Source organism: Dromiciops gliroides, chromosome 2, assembly GCF_019393635.1.
Source record: "Dromiciops gliroides isolate mDroGli1 chromosome 2, mDroGli1.pri, whole genome shotgun sequence".
NCBI classification, from domain to species: Eukaryota; Metazoa; Chordata; class Mammalia; order Microbiotheria; family Microbiotheriidae; genus Dromiciops; species Dromiciops gliroides.
Window position 1 is genome coordinate 558239347 of NC_057862.1, and position 21593 is coordinate 558260939.

The 21593-nt window shown below is 35.8% G+C and overlaps 1 protein-coding gene and 1 pseudogene across 1 annotated transcript in view; one reads left to right on the plus strand and one right to left on the minus strand.

Moving 5' to 3' along the window:
• RALGAPA2 (Ral GTPase activating protein catalytic subunit alpha 2) overlaps positions 1-21593 on the plus strand; it is a 409525-nt gene that overhangs the window by 329593 nt on the left and 58339 nt on the right.
• Positions 1-21593, minus strand: part of LOC122742526 — a 90094-nt pseudogene that overhangs the window by 52422 nt on the left and 16079 nt on the right.

The following is a 21593-nucleotide window of genomic DNA, read 5'->3' on the forward strand; positions in this document are numbered from 1 at the left end:
AGTCTGACGCTCACATTTATAGATGCAGAATGAAAGTTGAAATTCTGTGATTTGCTTGAGATCGCAAAGATAAAGAGTAAGTAGAAGGGGGGGCAGCTAGGTGGCGTAGTGGATAGAGCACTGGCCCTGGAGTCAGGAGTACCTGAGTTCAAATCCAGCCTCAGACACTTAAAAAACTTACTAGCTGTGTGACCTTGGGCAAGTCACTTAACCCCAATTGCCTCACTAAAAAAAATATATATATATATATATATATATATATATATATATATATATAAATAAATAAATAAAAGAGTAAGTGGAAGGGATAAGATTTGAACCCAGGTCCTCTGATTCCAAATCCAGCACATTTGCCATTGTTCCACCCTGCGTCTCTGCTTTGTTTTCAGTTCTATGCTACTGCAAAAAGCACTGGTATAAATATTTTGACATACATGGGCCCTTCCATCATTGGCCTCCTTGGGGCATGCTTAGCAATGGGATCTCCAAATCAAAGCCTTCATGTCCTTTTCAGTTATTTATAGGCATTAAAAATTATTTATATACTAGTTTTATTTTGGTACTATTTAGTACTATTACTTTTATTTTATTATTTTTAATCATAAAAACATTTTATTATTTTCCACTAGCATGTAAAGATAGTTTTCAACATTTTTCAGAAGATTTTTAGTTGCAAATTTTTCTCCCACCCTCCTTTCCCTCACTCCCCAAGATGGAAAACAATCTGATATAGGTTATATATGTGCAGTCATGTTGTGAAAGAAGAATCAGAACACAAGGGGAAAAACCTCAAACAAGAAAAAAAAACAACTAAAAAGTAGAAACGGTATAGTTCAATCTGCATTCAGAATCCACAGTTCTTTTTTTCTGGATGTGGAGAACATTTTCTATCAAGAATTCTTTGAAAGTGTTTTGCATCACAGTATTGCTAAGAAGAGCCAAGTCTATCATAGTTGATCATCACGCAATGTTGCTGTCACTGTGTACAATGTTCTCCTGGTTCTGCTCATCTCACTCAGCATCAGTTCATGTAAGTCCTTCCAGGTTTCTCTGAAATCTGCCTGCTCATCATTTCTTACAGCACTATTGTGTATTCCATTACATTCATATACCACAACTTGTTTAGCCATTCCCCAGTTAATGGATATTCCCTCAATTCCCAGTTCTTTGCCACCACAAAGAGAGCTGCTATAAATATTTTTGTACACGTGAGTCCTTTTCCCTCTTCTATGCTTTCTTTGGGATACAGACCTAGTGTACTATTACTTTTGAAAGGAGTTTTCAAACTGTACACAGAAGAACCTTATGCCAAACTAGATGAGGCTAGATCTCAAATGAATCATCCTTTCTACCTAAATCTAGACTTTGAATTTCTATTGTATTACTATTGTACTTTGTCTACTTAAAAATATCTTCAGTCCAAATCCTTTTCACATATCTGATTTCTGCTATGCAACTAAAAGCAAAGAAGCAAACTAAGACAGTATGTATATCTTGTCTTAATCACCAGTCAGTAGGTATCAAAGAGAAAGACCCACAAAATGATGGTAATTAGATGCATTCCAACAACCCCCTACTCAACCAAATGGACTATCCTAGAGAACATCTGGGGGAAAGAGGATGAAAATCAGTAAAATCTAATCTGTTTAGCGGCCTTCCCTTTGACCTATCTCTTCCTTCCCTCTTCCCACCCCAACACTCCCCCCAAATCATTGTCTTGACTGTTCTAGAGACTTCAAACAGAAAGCTCTTTGCGTCTAGGCATGCATCTAAGCTCAAAGCCTCATGGGTCTGTCCTGTCCTTCTATATATGGGTCAACTGCAAATCCATCCCTTCAGTCTATGAACTGACTACTTGGTTTCACAGGTTTTAATAATCCATATTTCTCATTTCTTCCTCTTTTCTTCCCACTGTAGCCCCATAGTAAAAAAAAAAAACACACCTTTTATAAATTTACTTCAAAAGTATTTAAAAATTGGAATTGATTTTTTTATTAAATTTAGTTTTATTTAAAGTGAGTACCTAACCAAATTCTACTATTTGCAGTTTATTTGGAAAATGACTTCTAGCCCTTTGTTAAATGAAGGCTAAAAAATCTGCACCATCCTATTCCTGAATAAGAATTTAACTGCTAAACAAGAAGTTATGATGTATGCATGATTATAATTCCTATAATGGATCCATGATTTCATCTCTGTAGGTATGCAGTTCCTGGCTATGTCTTACCATATTTCATGGAAACTAGCCATTACATGAAAGCAATTTATCTATTTTCTCTCATTCTTCATTGCATCATCAACTCACTTTCTCCCAACATACATGGTCACATCTTTTATGCCCCTTTTTGCATGCATGTCATAACTGATAATGCGCTTTAGCCTGCTTATGCCTTTTACATATCTTCCATTGCCCTTTGTTTTAATTTTGATTCTTCTGTGTGATTATGGTGGGGTTTTTTTATTTACATCCATGTTAAATTCATTTCACAAAACATTCATTAAGTGCCTATCATGTGTAAGTCCCTATACTAGGTGGTGGGTGGACAAATAGCGTCAATAGAAATATATTGGTGTTAAAGACAGAAGAAAACTGATTAAATTTTATAGCCATTCGTAAATGGAAGTATATGTTTCTAGTTATAGTTAAAGCTATTTAATTGTTTTTAAAATTTTTTATTTCATGGATTTTCAGGGCCATTTTTATCAATAAGACATACTGTGTTTTATGAATAAATTATTTTCATTGAGTACTTTGAAGGAAGTGGGTACTTGTTAACCCTAGAATGGCTAGCTAATATCATTGAAGTGCAACCACCTGGCAGTGAGGTTTTACATTCAGCTGCCAAGGAAGCAAGGAAGGCCCAGAATTGAGAGTACCAGGTGTTCTGTTCTGTCTCCCTGATTGTTACAGTGGAATAAACAGCATGATTGCACAGTATGGCTGGAGGCTGGAATCTAAAGATTGTTGCCAACCAGTGAGCTTTCTTTCTTTTTTTTCTTTCCTTCTTTCTTTTTCTCTCCCTTTCTATTTTTCCTTTCTTTCACCTTCTTTTCTTTTCTTTTCCCCTTCTTTCTTTCCCCTTTTCATTTCCTTTCCCTTTCCTTTTTCCTTCCTTTTCCTTCCCCTTCCCATTTCCCATTTCCCTTTCCCTTTCCTTTTTTCCTCCCTTTTTATTTCCCAAATGTTTCTATTCAGCTCAGGTACAGCTTTAAAAAGCTGATGCTGTGTCTTCTTCAATTAGGCATTTTTTTTTTTTGCCCCATGTATAAAGCAACAAAAGCCTGAAGTACCTGCTTCAGTATCATGAAGGAGCTTTACGGTTAGGTTTGGTTTTATCATATGAGAGGCAGAAACTTGAAATTTAAATTCTGTATGCTTCTTAAATCAATTTTTATGTTACACATAGTTTAGTAAACTATGTACTTTGACCAATTTGGTCTGTTTGAATATATGTTACCTATTTTAGAGTCTATTTCTAAGTAATTCTAGTATTTAGCAAATCGGTTCTGTTTTATTTAGGCCTGAATTTGAAATTACAAAATTCACTTTGTTTAATAATGCCATGATAAGTAGAACTGGTTGAAGCTCTTTGGTCTGATCTTTTCACATGTTTGAAAAAATGCTTTTTTACAAGGAGTTTTCTTTTTTCTTTTCTTTTTTTAAAGTCGCAGCAAGAAGCAGTGCTCACATCAACATCTTACTGGCTGAAATAGTTTTCTTACCCTAGGGATGCCTTTCTCAGTAATGTTTTTAAAGAATAACTACACATAATAATACATATGGTATTTTTTTAAACTGATCTGCAGTTTCATAGTATAGAGAATTCCCAATTAGAAAAGTCCTTCTGAAAATACATACCAAATCCTCCTGCTCTGCTTGTCATAGAGTATCACCGAAGGCACTGGCAGTGCAAACAACTTCCATGGCTCACCTGGCCACTGTGTGGAAGAGGAAGGACTTGGACATACATCATTTACTGATTTTGGACAATATGCAATGTTGCCTCCTTCTTTAACAAAGGAAAATTAGCATTATTTGATGAAAATTTTTTTATGAAGAAATAAGTCATTTATTGTCCAACTAAAGTATTATTAGAAGAGGTATCCTATAGCATAAATAGCAACATCATTATTGATTTTTTTCTCTCAAGGGTTAATAGCTATTATTAGATGATAGAAATGGGCAACATCCTTAGCTATGTATTTTTGTTTATTTGGGGGGGTTTTTTTGTTTGTTTTTTTGGTGAGGTATTTGGGGTTAAGTGACTTGCCCAGGGTCACACAGCTAGTACGTATCAAGTGTCTGAGGCCAGATTTGAACTCAGGTCCTCCTGAATCCAGGGCTGGTGCTTTATCCAGTGCATGACCTAGCTGCCCCATTAGCTATGTATTTATTCTAGTTGATTGTGTCCAAGTAGCAATGGCAAAAGAGTCTCAATCCTTCTTAACAAAAACCAGAATATATTCCAATATACCATGGTAGTATTGCGGTCTCATTGTTTGGCCTCCTCAAATAGAGTGGTTCCAAGTTTACCTCAGAGATGTAACAAATTGAATGAGTTAAGTACTTCTTCCATACATGTTCAGATTTTTCATTTTTAATCTTCATTACATATAGAAACATTTTCTGAAGAAAAAAAAATAAGAATCCTCTCTCAGGATCTAAATTAGTCCTGTCTTTCTCCAAACAGTCCATCTTTATTTCCCCTCCTGAGCCTGTTAGGATGATGCATTTCCAACATTTCAGTGCTTCAAGGTCCTATGACCTTGTTACTGGTAGATATTTCCATGGTTTACAGACTGTCTTATTAGCTAGATTTATACACAGACAAGACAGTGTTTGCCAGATCCATACTCAAACCCTTTCTAGCTCAGCAGGACCTTCTAGAGCTTGCACTCTAAAGGTGGAACCCTCAAGAACCCAGTAAGTACCACCTCCAAACTTTGAAGAGTCAGTGGATATTATAAGGTACTTCTAATAAAAACACAAAATCAAATGGTACTTACTGAGCTTAACAAGAAGACACTGAGGAGTACATTAAGGGGACTCTAAGTCAGAGGTACTTAATCTTTTTGTGTTATGGATCCATTGGATAGTCTGGCAAAACTTTTGGGGCAATTCTCAAAATAATGTTTTTAAATGCACAAAAGAAAATTCATAAGATTATAAAGAAAACCATTTATATTTAAATAAAGACATATTTTTCACATCCAAATTCATAGACCCGAAATATATCCATAGACTCCTCACTCCTCTCACTACACAGGGTTCTGTGGGGTGTAGGTTAAAAATCCCTTCTCTAAAGCACCTTTTTCCAATGTAAGATAAAAGAACCACCATTCTCCCATGCTTTCTTGAGTCTGTTATAAGAATATATTTTAATTTTGCATGTGTGTATGTATGCTATTTGTTGGCCACTATAACATCATTTTTCTTCTTCATTTATTGCCATTTTATATCAAGTAGACAGATTCCTGCTTAAATCATCTCTGCCTTAGGACCTTTGGATAGCACAAGTCCCCTTATAGAAATTTAAATACCATAAACCAAATCAGATGTGTTTTCCTTTATTCTTCCTTGGATTTTTCTTCCACTTAATATATATTTAAGAATATAAAATCAACCTTTTAAAAACATTCTACTATTTGCATTTCTAAGAAGAGAAGAGAATTGATTGGAGGTGTCCTCAGCACCAATGTAAAAAATAGCAATTCATTTATTTTGCTGATACTTCTGGCCTAGATAAAAAACTTTAACATTTATCCATACCATATATTTATAGCTGTGTCACTTAAACTCACTTTCTAGGTCAATTAGAAATGTATTTAACCTCTTTGTGAAGAACCAAATTTGAACAAAGAGAATGTACAAAACTTGTAATGAGGAAAGATCTGTTGTCTTCAATTTTATTATTTGAGCATTGATAAAATAGAGGTCTTTTTAATATAACTGTGCAAAATAAAAAGACTGTGGGCCTGAAATAATTCAAGCTGAACCTGACAGCTTCGAAAAAATCAACAATCACCAACTTTCCCTTTTTTGAGGTTTTCACAAAAAAATTTGCTTAATGGAATTCTAACTATATTTACTTAGGCATAGTAACTGATCCATATGTGTAGGAATCTTGATATTCTTGATACAAATGGTACCAGAAAAAAGTAGGAAGTTACATCTGAATGGAAGAATGGCTCATTGGTATTGCTTGGAGATGCAAGAAAGAAATTGGTAGAGTAGGTTTTATCATACACCCATGAAAATAAACATTCTTTCATGGGACATTTGGTCATCACATATTGCATTACTAATGAGAAGTACTTCTAAGAAGACCACCATGAAAACAATTTCAGCTCAGGCACCAGCTTTGATTGCTGAAGACAAAATAATAGAGAAATTCACCTAAGAACTTGGTAAGATCCTCCAAATTTATTCCACATAAACTCTGATACTTGGTGACTTCAGTGGAAAAACAGGAATAGGTGAGGATGAGAGAAATATATGAGAAAATATGGGTCAGGAAAAAGAAAGGAGAAAAACCAAAGACATATTGATTATACAGAAACCTCATACCAAATATTAAGAACACTTCCTTTAAAGAAGAATTGGTTAATGGTGAACTTGGAAAGCACCAAATAGCATCATAAAGTACTAGATATATTTTAACAGATAGGAAAAACTTTGTTATTGATGTATGACTCATTGCTGAATCAGCTGTGTCAGATCAGGAGATCAGAATTTGTGGGAAAAAGAAGGGAAGGAATGAAAAGAAAGGAAATAGAAAATATAAGAGAAAATATAAGGAATTCAGTTAAAAACAAACACTGAATTATTTAAACAAATAACAACATCAAAAATGGGAAATGAACAACAGAAATAACATCAATACTATTATTTTGTACAAAAGTTTAACTAAAAGATAACCAAAGGACCCCAGAAAGCACTTTGGTTCAGCCAACATCTGATTAACTTGTCAAACACAGACAGGTGATTCCAACACCTGGTCTATAAAATCTTAGGAAGAAGGAAAATGAATGATTGTGAGCATTCTCATCCCATCAAGCAGAGAGAAGCAGTGGAGGATAAAACTAGCATAAGGAAAGAATGGCAAGAGAACCAACTAAGCAAAGTCATCCCAGTGGCATGCAGGGATGAAAATGAAAGTTCTACAAATAGAAGAAAAATGGGAAAGATTTACAGAAAATGTGTATTTTAACAAACAGTGAGGGGGCGGCTAGGTGGTGCAGTGGATAAATTACTGGCCCTGGATTCAGTAGGACCTGAGTTCAAATCCGACCTCAGACACTTGACACTTACTAGCTGTGTGACCCTGGGCAAGTCACTTAACCCCCATTGCCCCACAAAAACAAAAACAAAAAACAAAAAAACAAACAGTGATCTCTGTCAGGAATAGCCGAACCACTATACTTGGACCCCTAACGTTGTACTATGTGGCGTGTGTTTAAGGGAGGTAGAAATGGCACTAGAGAAAACAGACAGGAAAAGCAGCTAGATTAGACTAACTATGTGAAGGAATCAATGATGAAGGAAGGAACCATTTAGTCAGTCAGTAAAAATTTATTAAGTGCCAGCTATGTGCCAGGCATTGTAAGCACTGGGCATACAAAAGGAGGGAAAAGACAGTTGTCTTCGAGTTTACAAACTAATTGAGGAGGCAACAAATATGTACACACAAGCTATATATGGGATAAATAGAAAATAATTTAAAGGGGAAGGCGCTGGAATTAAGAGGAGTGGGGATAATTTCCTAGAGAAGATGGGATTTAGTTGTGACTTAAAGGAAGTCAGGGAGATCAGGAGGTGGAGGTGAGGGAAATCATTCCAGGCATGGGAAACAGCCAGAGAAAATGCCCAGAGTCAAAAAATGGAGTGTCTTATTTGAGAAACATGAGATGGGGCCCGCTAGGTGGCACCAGCCCTGGATTCAGGACTTGAGTTCAAATCTGGCCTCTGACACTTGATACTTACTAGCTGTGTGACCCTGGGCAAGTCACTTAATCCTCATTGGGGCGGGGGGCACCCAGAGAGAGACAGAGACAAACATCAGGGGCCCAGTGTCACAGGATTAAAGACTACTCAGCAGGGAGCAAGATATAAGAAGACTAGAAAGGTAGGAGGGGGCTAGGTTATAAAGGTCTTTGAATGCCAAACAGAGCATTTTGTATTTGATTCTGGAGGCAATGGGAAGTCATTAGAGTTTACTGAGTAGGGGGTAATGTGGTCAGACTTGGACTTTAGGAGAATCACTTTGGAGGCTGAATAGTTGGAGGATAATAGAGGCTAACTAGAATGGGGAGAGACTAGAGGCAAGTAGATCAGAAGGCTATTGCAGTGTCTCAGGCGTGAGGTGATGAGGGCCCATACTAGAGTGGTCATAGTGTTAGAGGAGAGAAAGGGGCATAATCAAAAGATGTTGTGAGGATGAAATTGACAAGTCTTGGGAACAGTTTGGATATGGGGAGTAATAGATAATGAGGAGTCAAGAAAAACTCCTAGATTATGAACTTGAAGGCCCCTATTGCAGATGGCCTTTTTGAGGAGGTTTGCTAAACAGGGCAGAGAAGTATAGGACTATACTTAGTGGGAATGGAAGATCAAGTGAGAAATTTTTTCAGGTGGGGAGAGACATGGGCATGTTTGTAGACAGTAGGGAAGGAGTCAGTAGACAGGGAAAGATTGAAAATGTGATAGAGTGAGTTTGGCAGAGAGAGCAATCTGTTGGAAGAGACATGAAATGGAAGGTAGAGGAATGGGTAGAGGGATTAGCTTTGTTTAGGAGTGAGGCCACCTCTTCATGTAAGATGGGGTGAAGAAAGTGGCAGAAGACGTGAGTGATATGTGGTAGCAGTGAAAGCCCAGTTGAGGTTGTATGACATAAATTTGTACTGGACCCAGTCACATCAGTTGCATGATTTTCTCCACCTTTCTTCAGCAGCACATGGATAGGAGCAAAGGCTGTGAATAAATGCTTACTATGTGGGAAGCATTGTGCTTATTAGCTGGACATACAAAATAAGAAATCAGTTCCTGCTGTCAAGGAGTTCATCTTCTAATGGAGGAGACCTTCTGTTCAAGGTTTCAGCCTCAAGTCCAGTGAAAAATCCCATGGTCCTTAGGGTGTAACTGCAAAGAAATGTCTTATAAAAATGGAGTTTCTAATGATAAAATCCTATAAGTTTCTGATATAGAACTAACAGTGTCAAAAGCCTTTGGTGACAAGAACTTTCTGGAGCCTTGGTAGATGTGGCTGTAGCTCCTGCTAGGCTGCATTCCCAGGAATGGCTTGGCTTGGAAGCATTACTAATCTCAAGACTCTTGGGGTCAGGCCCCTGGACTGTCTATTAGAATCCGTGAGATGTGGTCAAAGTGATGGTGGTGCTTTGTCTTTTCCCTAAGAGTGTCTTGCTACTTCATCCAAGCTAGATTCCCTGCCGTGTATGACAGTTGGTTGACAGTTGATGGAGATGCCTTTCCTCTGTTGATTACTTCCTATTTATCCTGTGCTTAGATTGTTTATACATAGTATGTTGTCTTCCACATTAAATTGTGAGCTTTTTGAGAGCAGGCACTGTTTTGCCCATTTTTATTTCACGGGCTTAGCACAGTGCCTGGCACATAGTAGGTGCTTTATAAATGCTTATTGACCAACTGACCCCTTCTCCATAGGAGTTGCTTCTGCAGAGGATGACTTCATGGGCTAAAAGCAGGACTGGACTGGTGCTCTGGGGACTACTGTCACTCTCAGGGCTTCTTGTGGTGGCAGTTGGTCAGTAATTGTTGGTGGTGATAAGGAAAGTGGACCCCTTTCCATGACGACTTCTCCCCTCAGTAATGGCTGTGAGGGTTGAAAGTAGGTTTGGTGGTTCGGGAGACACTGCCATTCCCAAGGCTCTTGGGCTTAAGATCCTGGGCTGCCATCATCAGGGTCTGAGGGAGGATAATGGTGATGGTGATGGTGTCGGTGTCACTTTCCTGGCATGTGCTGCCTCCTGTCACTCCCAAAAGGAACCTCATTGCTTCAGCTAAGCTAGCTTGCCTGCCTTATGTGTGGCATTTTGTTGGCATAATGTCTAGAAGAGATCTGTGCTTGAGTCCATACAATTGTGAGGGCTTTGAGAGACTAATATACAAAGTCTGTGAAGGAGAAGATAGCAAAGGGGTAGGAAAATTTGGGGATGCCATTTGTATTAAAAATATGACCAACATTCATAACTATTGACCTCTCTTCTACATATAAGCTGAGTAGCTTAGTTGATAGAGTGCTGAGCATAGAGATGGGAAGATTTGAGTTCCAATACTATCTCAGACACTAAATAGCTATGTAAAGGACAAGTTCCTTAATCTCCCTGAGCCTCATCTTCTTGATCTATAAAATGGAAATAACACCTACCTTACCAGGTTGTGTGAAGATCAAATGAAGTAACATGTAATGTTTTTACAAACCTTGTTGTTCATTCATTTCAGTTGTGTCTGACTCTTCATGACCCCATTTGGAGTTTTCTTGACAAAGATAGTGGAGTGGTTTGCCATTTGCTTCTCCAGTTTACAAACCTCAAAGCACTATATAAGCATCATTTTAAATTATTACAAAAGATGAGTCATCTGTACACAAATTGAGGGCATCCTCATGGAGGCTGTTATGGATTGTGAGATTTCTAATCACAAAACCACTTCAATATAAGGAGAATGAGTGCAACATTAGTTACCTTCCTGTTCATATATCAGGTGTGCCAAAGATAAAAATCAAAGATGCTGCCCACACCTTTCAGCTAATAATAAAGTTTCCCTGTCATTCATCCAAAAAACCCAAGGCCCAAGAATAAGTATGTTTATTGTGTCCTAAATGCTGTTAGAAATTAAATTTCAGGGCTTTAAGTTAAGAAACAAATTCCACAAAGTAATCTTCTTCCATAAGATATCACAATTGTTTCAAAATTATGATAGACAGAAATAAGTGTGAATTGTGAAGCACAGCTTCCAATAGTACCTTTGTTACAATAAATTTCATTCAGTGTAGCATTCTCAGCACAAATAAACAAAAGACCAAAATTGATTGTTTTGGAAATAAATTGTCCTACCAAGAAAATTTCTCTAGCCTAGAATTTTTCTAGATCAGCTGTATTGGTTTCTGTACAAAGTAGGTTATTCCTTCCAACCTAACATGTCAGAGAATCCCATTGAATATGAAAGTGTTGATTGTTTCTTTCTAATTATAGCTAATGGCATACTACCTTTCTGCCTCAAGCCTCTCTCTAATGCGTTCTCCGCAGAGCTCCCAAGTGATTTCCTCAAGTGCAGGTCTCTCTATGATACTTTCCAAATCAATAAACTCCCGTATCTCCCTATTGACTGTAGGATCAAATATTATTTTATCTTTAAGTTCATCCTTTCAAAATTACTTTGGTTTTATAATAAATCAGAGAAGTGATAATATTTGTGTTTGGGATTTTTATTGATATTTTTATTCAGTATATTTTGCTTGCTTTTTTGTTTTGCATTTTTAAAGGCAGTACGGATTCTTATATTCAGACTTAAAACATTTTTTTAAAAAACCATAGTATGTTACATTTTAAAGGGAGAGCTCTTAACTTGGGGACTATGAATAGTTTGGGGATGTCTGTGAATTTGAATGAAAAAAATTAAACATTTATTTTTAATAACCCTGGTGAAATTTATCATTTCCTACAATTATTAATTTTTTAAAAATATTATTCTGAGAAGGGTTCCATAGGTTTCATCAGTCAACAAACATTTATTAAGCACCTACTGTGTATCAGGCACTGTGCTGGGAATACAAAGAAGAGCAAAACATAGTCCCTGCTTCCAAGAGGGAAATGTAAAAGAAATATAATATATGACAGAGGGAGGGCACTAGCATTAAAGGGAATCAAGAAAGGCCTCTTGTAGAAAGATTTTAGCTGGAACTTGAACAAAGCAGGGAAAACCTGGAGGCAAAGATGAGGAGGAAGAGAATTCCTTCCAGGCTAATGAAAATACCCAGTTTGGATTCGGAGTGTGTTTTGAGAGGAACAGCAAAGAGACCAGTGTTATTGAATCACAGAGCACATGGAGGTGATTAAATTAGAAGATTGGAAAGGTAGGAGCTAGTTTATGAAAGACTGTGAATGCCAGTCAGAGGATAACATGCCTCAACTGTAACAGAGAAGGTATGAAGAGGAGATGGTTTTAGAGGAAGATAATGAGTTTAGTTTTGGGCATGTGAATTCAAGGTATCTATAGGATATCAATTTGAGATGTCCAATAGTCAGTTAGCAGTGCAAAACTAGACTAAAGGTCAGGATAGAAAATAGGGCTGGATAAGTAGATCTAAAAATCATTAGCATGGAGAAGGTAATTAAATCTATGGAAGCTGATGAAATCCCCAAGTGAAATAGTATAGAGGGAGAAGAGGCCCCAGGAAAAAGTCCTCTGGGACAGCCACCATTATTGGGTATGACCTGGATGAAGATCCAGCAAAGGAGCCTGAGGTTAGGAATCTCTATTTTAAGACATAGATTTCGATTCGTTTTAATAATGTTAAAGAAAGAAGCCAGTTTCTCATCTTTGCAGTCCATTTTCTAAATGTGCGTTGTAGTTTTCCTTTAAGGAAGGAGCTTTAATTTAGTTATGTAGATAATTTGAACTATGGATGGCCTCCCTGTTCACCTTATAAGCTTATTTAAAACTGAAGTTGCCTCTCTTCTAAAAAATAGTTTAAAATTTTTGAGATGAATTAAATTGTCAAAATGCTGTACCTCATATAGAAAAATGAACACCTAGAACAGGGGTTCTTAATCTTTTTGTGTCATGTACCCTTTTGGTAGTCTAGGGAAGCTTTCAACTTCTTTGAATGATGCTTAAATAGCTCAAAACAAAACACTTAGGATACCAATTGTGTTAAAATAAAGTATCAAAATATGAAAAAAAATTTAAGGACCCCAGGTTAAGAACCCATCATGCTCTAAAGTACAATTGTGTATTAATATAATGTAGTAGAAAAAATGAAATTTGAAGTCCTAAATAGTTAAATGTAAGCTTGCATTTAACTGTTTATGTGTAATGGTGTGACCCTTTCAGATTTAAAAATGTGTAGATCCTATCCTGGGGGGGGGCAAGATAAATACATATACACACACACACACACACACACACACACACAAAACTGCCCCACTCAGTCTGCATTTATACTTTCTAGAGGATGAGCCCATTTTCAGATGTGAGTAGCTCATTCCTCCCTCATCCTGGTGAGCCCATATCAAGTATGAATGGATTATTCCTAACATTCTAAAGCAGGGGTCAGCAAAATACCACCCGTATGCCTGTGTCCCATTTTTGTATGGCCAATGAGCCAACAATAGTTTTTACATTTTTGAATGCTTAAAAATAAAGTCTGGAAGAATATTCTGTGATATATGAAAAGTACATGAAATTAAATTACACTGTTTAGAAATAAAAGTTTATTGGAACACAACCATACTTTCTATGGCTGCTTTCCCACAACAGTGGTCAACTGGACATTTTTTTGAGTACCGTGTGTACCTTTGTACTTCAACATTTTTTTTTAATTACCAGTGAATATCCATCATGGTAAAACAAAAACAGAAGAAAATAAAGTTTCTATTACATTTTTTTAGTTCAAGGCCAAAATTTAAATTTTTCTGAACAGGAAGAATTTCCCTCAGCAACTTTTATCAAACATTGAATTGCTTTGGGAATTAGTTTTTGCTGAGGAAAGCAAAACAGTGGTTATGTGCAAAACTTTAAAAACGTCAGTAAGTTAAATGACAACTAATGTGTTTTGAATCACAAGTAATGTCAGGCTGCTTTATACACACTTCACATGCTGTTTAAATGTGAGATCTCTGATCTCACACTAATTTGCCAAGGATATGTTTTCTGAGCTCAAACTACAGTTCCAGCATTCTTTGACAGATCTGCACACAAGTGCAAAAGAAATTTCCGCATTCCAAAATCCTTTAATTGGGAGTGATTAATTTGCAATGTAATGACAGGCAAATATCAAGAAAAGAATCTTATCTAATTCTACTTTTCTTCTCATGTAATGACTATACTAAATTAAAATCACACACTGATGGATTATTTCCAATATTTTGCAGTACCTATATGTATGAAAAGACATTTTTAATGTAAAAAATACCTGAAATTTCAACATGTCAGCATTTACAGATAAACATTTGTAATTGATTTTGATAAGGAACACTGAGTTTGAACCCTAATTAAACAAAATGCTATCCTCCCCAAAAAGAATTCCATTCTTTTCATTAGTAGACCTTTATTACAAAAAAAAAAGTGTACTTAGTGATTATTATTTTCTCTCTTGTTATATTAGTAGCTATGTAGTAGTATCTTTGATTTGGCCTCTTGGCTGGCAAAGGCCAAAATATCTACTATCTGGTTATTTATAGAAAAAATGTCCTGACCCTTGTTGAAAAGGTATAAGGCATTGATAGCTCTTTTGCATGTCAAAAATCAGTTTAGAAAAAAGACTTGACCTAGGGACAGAAGATAGTTCCTCTCTACTGGCCATTCATTTGCATAAAATAGTTGAGGAATTGTAGAATTTGGGGAACCTTGAACTCCAGAGTAGTTTGGTGATTACTGGGCTGCTGGTCATGGCCAGGTTATGGCCTACAGTGCAAAGACAAAGATATGGGAAATGTCCTGAAACATAAGTTAGTGTAAGGGCTTCTCACTACCAGAAACCCAGTACCCAGCTCTGAAACGGAAAAAAAAATTGTGTTAAAAAAAAAAAAAGTTAAACCGTTGCTTTCCATACTGCTTGGCCACAGACCCCAGGAGCAGAGCTGGAGAGGCTTCTGTTGGTGCTGAGTTAAAGGTCTCTGCTCTTTAGGAAGGAATTACCGGCCTCTGCTGAGGACTGAGCTGGAGGCTGTGGAGTTTAAATGTCCTGTATAGGCAGCAGCTAATAGACCAGTTTGACTGAATCATAGAGAATAATGGGAAGGAAGAAGGTAGGTGGTAGACAAATTGTGGCAGGAATGCCAAGCATGTTTGAATTTTCTGACTAACTGTAATTTTTATAATAAAATCAAATATAGTCATCGAACTAGGTCATTGTCAGAGGGGAGAGTAAATTCTTAAATTTATTTTTTCCAGACTCCAGCATACGCAGCATGGCTGCAACTCTTATCCTATCATGCCAGCATTCTATTTCAATGCTATTTATTCCCTCTTCAGCATAACTTTGGATAATTGTTTCCTGAGGAAATGCTATGACCTCTTTATCCTCTCATAATTGAGGGAATTGATTGTCATTACTAAATGACCAAAAGTCCAGGTAAGTGTAATTATTTTTTCATTCTCAAAGTGCAAAAGTAAAAAGCTCATTAGTAGTTATTTTTTAAAATGGGCATTTTTTATCATTTTGAATAAGATTAGCACTGTAACAAAGCACTGAGGGAGCATTGCTTGGTAACATGTAACCTTTCCCCCAGTTATTTATCCCTCCATGACCTCCTACTTTGTGAAACAAGCTAGATAATTACTGAATCTGACCATTGGCAGCTGTACATACACTGATAAAATGGGACAGTTATGTCGTTATATTGATCTCTGTAGAAAAAAAATGACCTAGGGATTTGTATTCTGTAATCATCAGACAAAAAGAAGCAGCCTTGCTTTTATTCTGTGTTCCGATAATAAAATGAGGTTTGCAGTCCTGGTGTGACAACAGGTGCTTTCACGCATCCTTAATACACTTAGCAGTGCCTGCTTCTTTCAGCTATATAGAATATTGAGTTTCAGATACCCAGATACCACTTACTTTTAGGTTTATGAGTTAAAGCCTATATGAGCCACTGATTTCTTTTATTAAATTATTTGCAAGATCACATGTTTGCAGATCAAGAGGCAGGTGGTACTATTTTGAATAAATGCTTTTTAATTTATTGATGGTTTTTAGAGAATTTGAAAAGAACACTCCCAACATTTTCCCTCCCTATCTCTGCTGTTCCTGAATGGAAAATGGACTTAAGAGTATATATTTCATTAAAGCAAAAATGGCAAATTGTCATTGCTAATAAATACTTTATTTGCATTAATATAAATAATATTGAGGTTTCAGAGTAGAAAGATCTTTGGACTTAGAATCAAGAGTATTTAATAAGTATTTGAATCCTACTTCTACTACTCAATGACTAGTTGATATTTTACCTAGACCATAATTTCTCTGTCCCACCATTTATAAAACAATTATAAATTTATAAAGTAATTATAAAAACATTTCAAACCATATGTTCTTTATGCATTCAAATGCCATGTCTGAAGCAGAATTTATTATATTTCCATCAAAACCCACCCTTCTTCCATACTTCCCTATTTTTATTGAGTGTATCATAATCATACAAGTTTGCAGCCTTGAGGTCATTCTCAACTTCTCACTCTTTTACCCTTCATATCTTATCAGTGGCCAATTTTGTCCAGATTGTCTTCAAAGCATCTCTTATCTGTCCCTTTCTTTCACCATATATAGCCAAACTCATCCCAGTTCAGGCCTCTATCACTCCTTGACTATTCTATTGCAATAGCTTCCCCAATTGGTCTTATTGCCCTAAGTCTCTACCTTCAACAATTGCCCTTCCACATACCTGGCTCCCAGATATTCCTGAAGCACGGATTTTCCAGTGTCATTTTTCATGCTCCACAAATTGCAGTGGCACCTCTATGTGATTCCTTGGATCACATATAAACTTCTCTGTTTGGTTTTTAAAAGCATTTACATATTGGTTCCATTATGCCTTTTTAGCATCATTAAACATTGCTACCCCCTCTCCCACAAATGATGGTCTAGCTAACCAATCAGTCCTTGCTATTCCTCACACAAAATACTCAGGTCCTATATCTTTGCCTTTGTTCACTCTGTCCCCTATGAATGGAATGAACTATCTATTCAACTCTACCATTTAGAGTTGTTATTTTTCTTTGAAGCTTCACTCAAACACCACTTCCTATATGATACAATTCTCATTTCCCCTCGCTGTTAGTGTCTCTCTTTATATACACTTTGTACATAATATTCTTATTCTGTATATACTTTTATATGTATATATTATCTCCTCCTATAGAGTTTAAGCTCCTTGAAGATAAGAACCATATTTTTTATCTTTGTATTCTTAGCATAGTGTGTGGCACATAGATGTTTAATGAGTGCTTTTTGGTTGGTTGTTTAATCCAATACTGTAAGGTTTTCAAGTCACAAAACATTATGTAAAGTTTTGGTGTAGAAGCAAAACACCTGTAAGAAAATATGAATTCTAATAACAAATAAATTCTGTTTTGGCTACTAATCATCACCTGCAATTGTCCTATTTAGGAGTTTTCAAATTTATGGTTCCCATCTCATAAGATCGTAATGCAGAAAGAAGAAAAGTAAGGAGTTGGAAAAATGTTTAAGACAGCTAAGTGGTATAATGGATAGAGTGCTAGGTCTGGAGTCAGGAACACCTGAGTTCAAATTTGGCATCAGACACTTACTAGCTGTGTGACCCCTGGAGCAAGTGGCTTATGCTCAGTCTGCTACAGTTTCCTCAACTACAAAATGGAGATAATAATGTCTACCTTGAAAAGTTGTGAGGATCAAATGAGTTAACATTTGTAAATTGCTTAGCTCAGTGCCTTACATATAGTAGGTACTTAGTAAATGTTTATGTCCTTCAATCCCTCCTTCAGTTCAAGATAAAGTAGAATAGAAAAAAAAAGAAGGAAGAAGAAAATCTTTAAAGAAAATTAAATTGACATCACATAGGAAGATAGCATTGTTAGCAATCTCAGGTTTTGGCCATTCCACTGAAAATGAAAGATCCAAAAAGACCTCTGTGAGACATGTTATCAAAACATCTAATGAAAGCACCTCAGATTGCCCAAGGATAGTACATTTACGCAACTGTGTATTTCCCTTTGTTTCCCATATACTATTAATTTTACTTTCATTTTGTCACCACATTGGTTTTTGATGTTTTTAGATGACACCAAGGAGTACATAATTAAAACCAAGTATTTGCCAGAAGTAGTATCCAAGGAAAATGTTGTGAAGAGTGAAAATTGGCTTTATTGCCTCTCTCTGATTTTGAGACTGCAATATAAAATCTAGTGGCATCTTAACCCCAAAACATCCTGTTGGTTTTTGAAGGTTTAGTCTTTTCTATTTTATAGCTCGTGACATGATAAAGCTCTCTTTTAGGTAAGAATAATCTGGATACATTTTTATATACTCTTTATGTTCCTTGTAGAAGTAATGTGCTGTAATGAACACAGAACTGTCCGTGAGTTGGAAAGACCTGGATTCAAATCTTCTGGCACATATATTGTCTGTTTGATTCTGGGCCGAGTCACTTCATGTCTCAATGCCTGAAACAATTTTCTAAGACTATATGCCACGGATCAGTTGCAGCTTTGTATTGCTAGGAGAAGTTTCCTTCATTGAGTTCCTTCAACCAAAAAAATCATAGATTCAAACAACAACAACAAAATTCTTTGTAAATGAGTTTAGAAGCAAGCATCATAAGTTGAATTTTGCCTTTGGATAATCTCATTAAAATTCTCATTGACTTCAGTCTGGCATGTAATCATGAAGTCAGTGGATACAATTATATATTTCTCTTTTTATTATACTTTCTGATCTGTTTCCTTGACCCAGCTGTAAAATAATCACTAAACCTGGAACCATTAATACCCAGGCTAGTAATCAAGAATATTTATTTCATTTATCCTGTTATCTGGTTATGTTCAAGGAAAATTACAAAAGGACCTATTTTTTAAAAAGAATGTGAAGAGGCAAAATTTTGTTATTCTTACTGTTTAGTTACTAAAGCACTTATCTTCAATTCCAAAATGGGTATTTTAGAGATCAAAATGAAATTGAGTCTGTTTAATGGGTGCTATGCATATCATACAACATGTGTTTATCCTCTAAAGAGTTCACCTTACTTTCAACACAGCCTGGCTTTATTGAGTTTGAGGACTCTCCAATGAGAAGCCATTAAAGAACATCTTGAAATTAGAAATAAGAAAGAGAAGTTAAGGAGAGCAGGGAAGAGAGCATTTTTCTCAGCCTCTTATACAACTTTCAAGAAAGGATATTGAATTGGTAAGATATAGTACTCAGAAACAGCATGAGAAGGCACCAAGAACTTCCTGTCATCTTGATTGAAGGGTTGACTTGTGTTGAAAGACTATTTGGTTCAAGTGCATATTAAGCCATATTGTTTTTCTGTGTCTTATTTGAACCCCAAAGATAATCTAAGTTTTCCTTTTAATAAAATAAAAAATTAAATAAGGCACTTTGCTTAGGTTATATCTTAGGCCATTGTTTAATGTGGAAAAAATACTCCTTAATTCAATTTTACTATTTTTCCATATAATAATAAGGCTCTTAATTTATAAGACAGTATAAGCTGATTATAACTCTAAGTAGTAATGCTGTTATATTTTTGCCACTAAAATATCAAGTGACTATATAGGCAAAAAATGTGGAAAGTCCCAGTGAATTGGGTGGTTTTCTAGTGGAAAAAAAATGATTGGCTTTCTACACTATTAATGTGAACAGTGTTCTTGAGCGTGTTAATGGGTGATTTCTTTTGTCGAGTACTTTGGCAAATAAAGCAATAAAGATATTTTAATTGAAAGCATCTAAAACCAAATTAATTTTCAGTGCATCTACTTAAATTCATTCATTTTTGAGGGGGAGGTGGGGCAATGAGGGTTAAGTGACTTTCCCAGGGTCACACAGCTAGTTCGTGTCAAGTGTCTAAGGCTGGATTTGAACTCATGTTCTCCTGACTCCAGGGCCAGTGCTCTATCCACTTTGCCTCCTAGCTGCCCCTCATTTATTTATTTATTTATTTATTTATTCATTCATTCATTCATTTATTTATTTTTAGTGAGGCAATTGGGGTTAAGTGACTTGCTCAGGGTCACACAGCTAGTAAGTGTTAAGTGTCTGAGGCCAGATTTGAACTCAGGTCCTCCTGACTCCAGGGCCGGTGCTCTATCCACTGCGCCACCTAGCTGCCCCCCTCATTTATTTTTAATGAGTTGTTGTGGCCAAAAATATTAAAACATTGTGACTAATCTGATTATGCAACTCTTGGGCTAGTCCTTAAATGGTACATATGCATTTTATCACTGGGCAAAGGCTAAAAAAAACCTAGGATCACCTCTGTGTCATAATGAAGCATCAAAGTAGGACGTATCCAAAATTACTAGTAAAATCACATTAGCAACAAATTTCAGAAAATTAGAAAAAAATTCACTTGTCTATTTTTAGGGAGTTTTAAAAATTTAGAACTATGGGTTTTAATAAATATCCAAATATCTATACTTTTAATATGATTTATTTTTAAATGAATAATATAGATTACCTTTTTGCAACAGTGTGCTAAGCATTGTAACTATTATATATTCATGGCATAAAATCACTTAGTACATTCCAGTAGTCATATTGCAACCTAGCCCTGAAAATAGTTACGAACATTTACTTAAAGCACTGATATATACCTAGAAATACAGAAAACATGTCATTATTCCTAACCTCAAGTGATTTGTAATTCATTTGCAATAAGTAAAATAAATTAGAATCATCATACTTTGTCATGCACCTAATTTTTCCCTATAGAATGCTGTTGTAAAATTTTAAGAGTTCCTTGTTAATACATCAGTGGTTCTGCGCTCTCTCTCTCTCATTGCTGTAGGTATTACCTTCAAATGGTACAGATTGAAATCTATCCATGCATGCTCATCCCTGGTGGCTCTTGCACCATATCCTTCTGTAAATCTGTTATAGAAAGGCCCATCCTTGTAGTTAGTACATTAGAGGCTTTCCTTCAAATCTCTTTGACCTTGTGTGCATGTCGATGAAGTATACAGGCTACTAGTAAGTCTCCTTCACTCTTGTTCACTTTATTGTCTAATGATGCATTTCCCTGGTGACATCCTTTATACTGCTTCTTCTATGCAGTTCCTTATTCATAATTTGTTGCATCCTAGTAATGTTTGCCATTTTCTCCATTGTCCTTTAGGTTATACACAATTTTGATTCTTTGTAGATTTTGATATTCCACAAGTCATAGCAATATAGTATCACTACAAGAATATTAACATTAAAAATATGGATTTAGCTTTCAAACAGAATCTTTGCTTATTAAAATTAAAATTTCTCATTCAATCTATTGTATTCTTTTCTACCAGTTAATTTCTAGGGCTAATTTATCACACAAATACAATATTTATCCATAATATATATATAAATGGATTAATACTGTGTGCATATATGTATGTATATATGCATATATACACACTTTTGGTCCAATTCAGTGCTATAGTTTGTCCATCCATCTGTATCTGTGGTCAGGACAAAAGGTATTTTTCATCCAGTTGATTTTTTCTTTATGAATAGTTAGGCTAACAGTATTCTAAAAATGACAATACTACCTTAACAAATTAATAGATTTCGTGCTTTGCCAAACTACCAAAAGAGTAGTTATAAAACTAGATAAGACAATGTTGGAAATTATTTAGAAGAACAAAAGACCTCAAATCT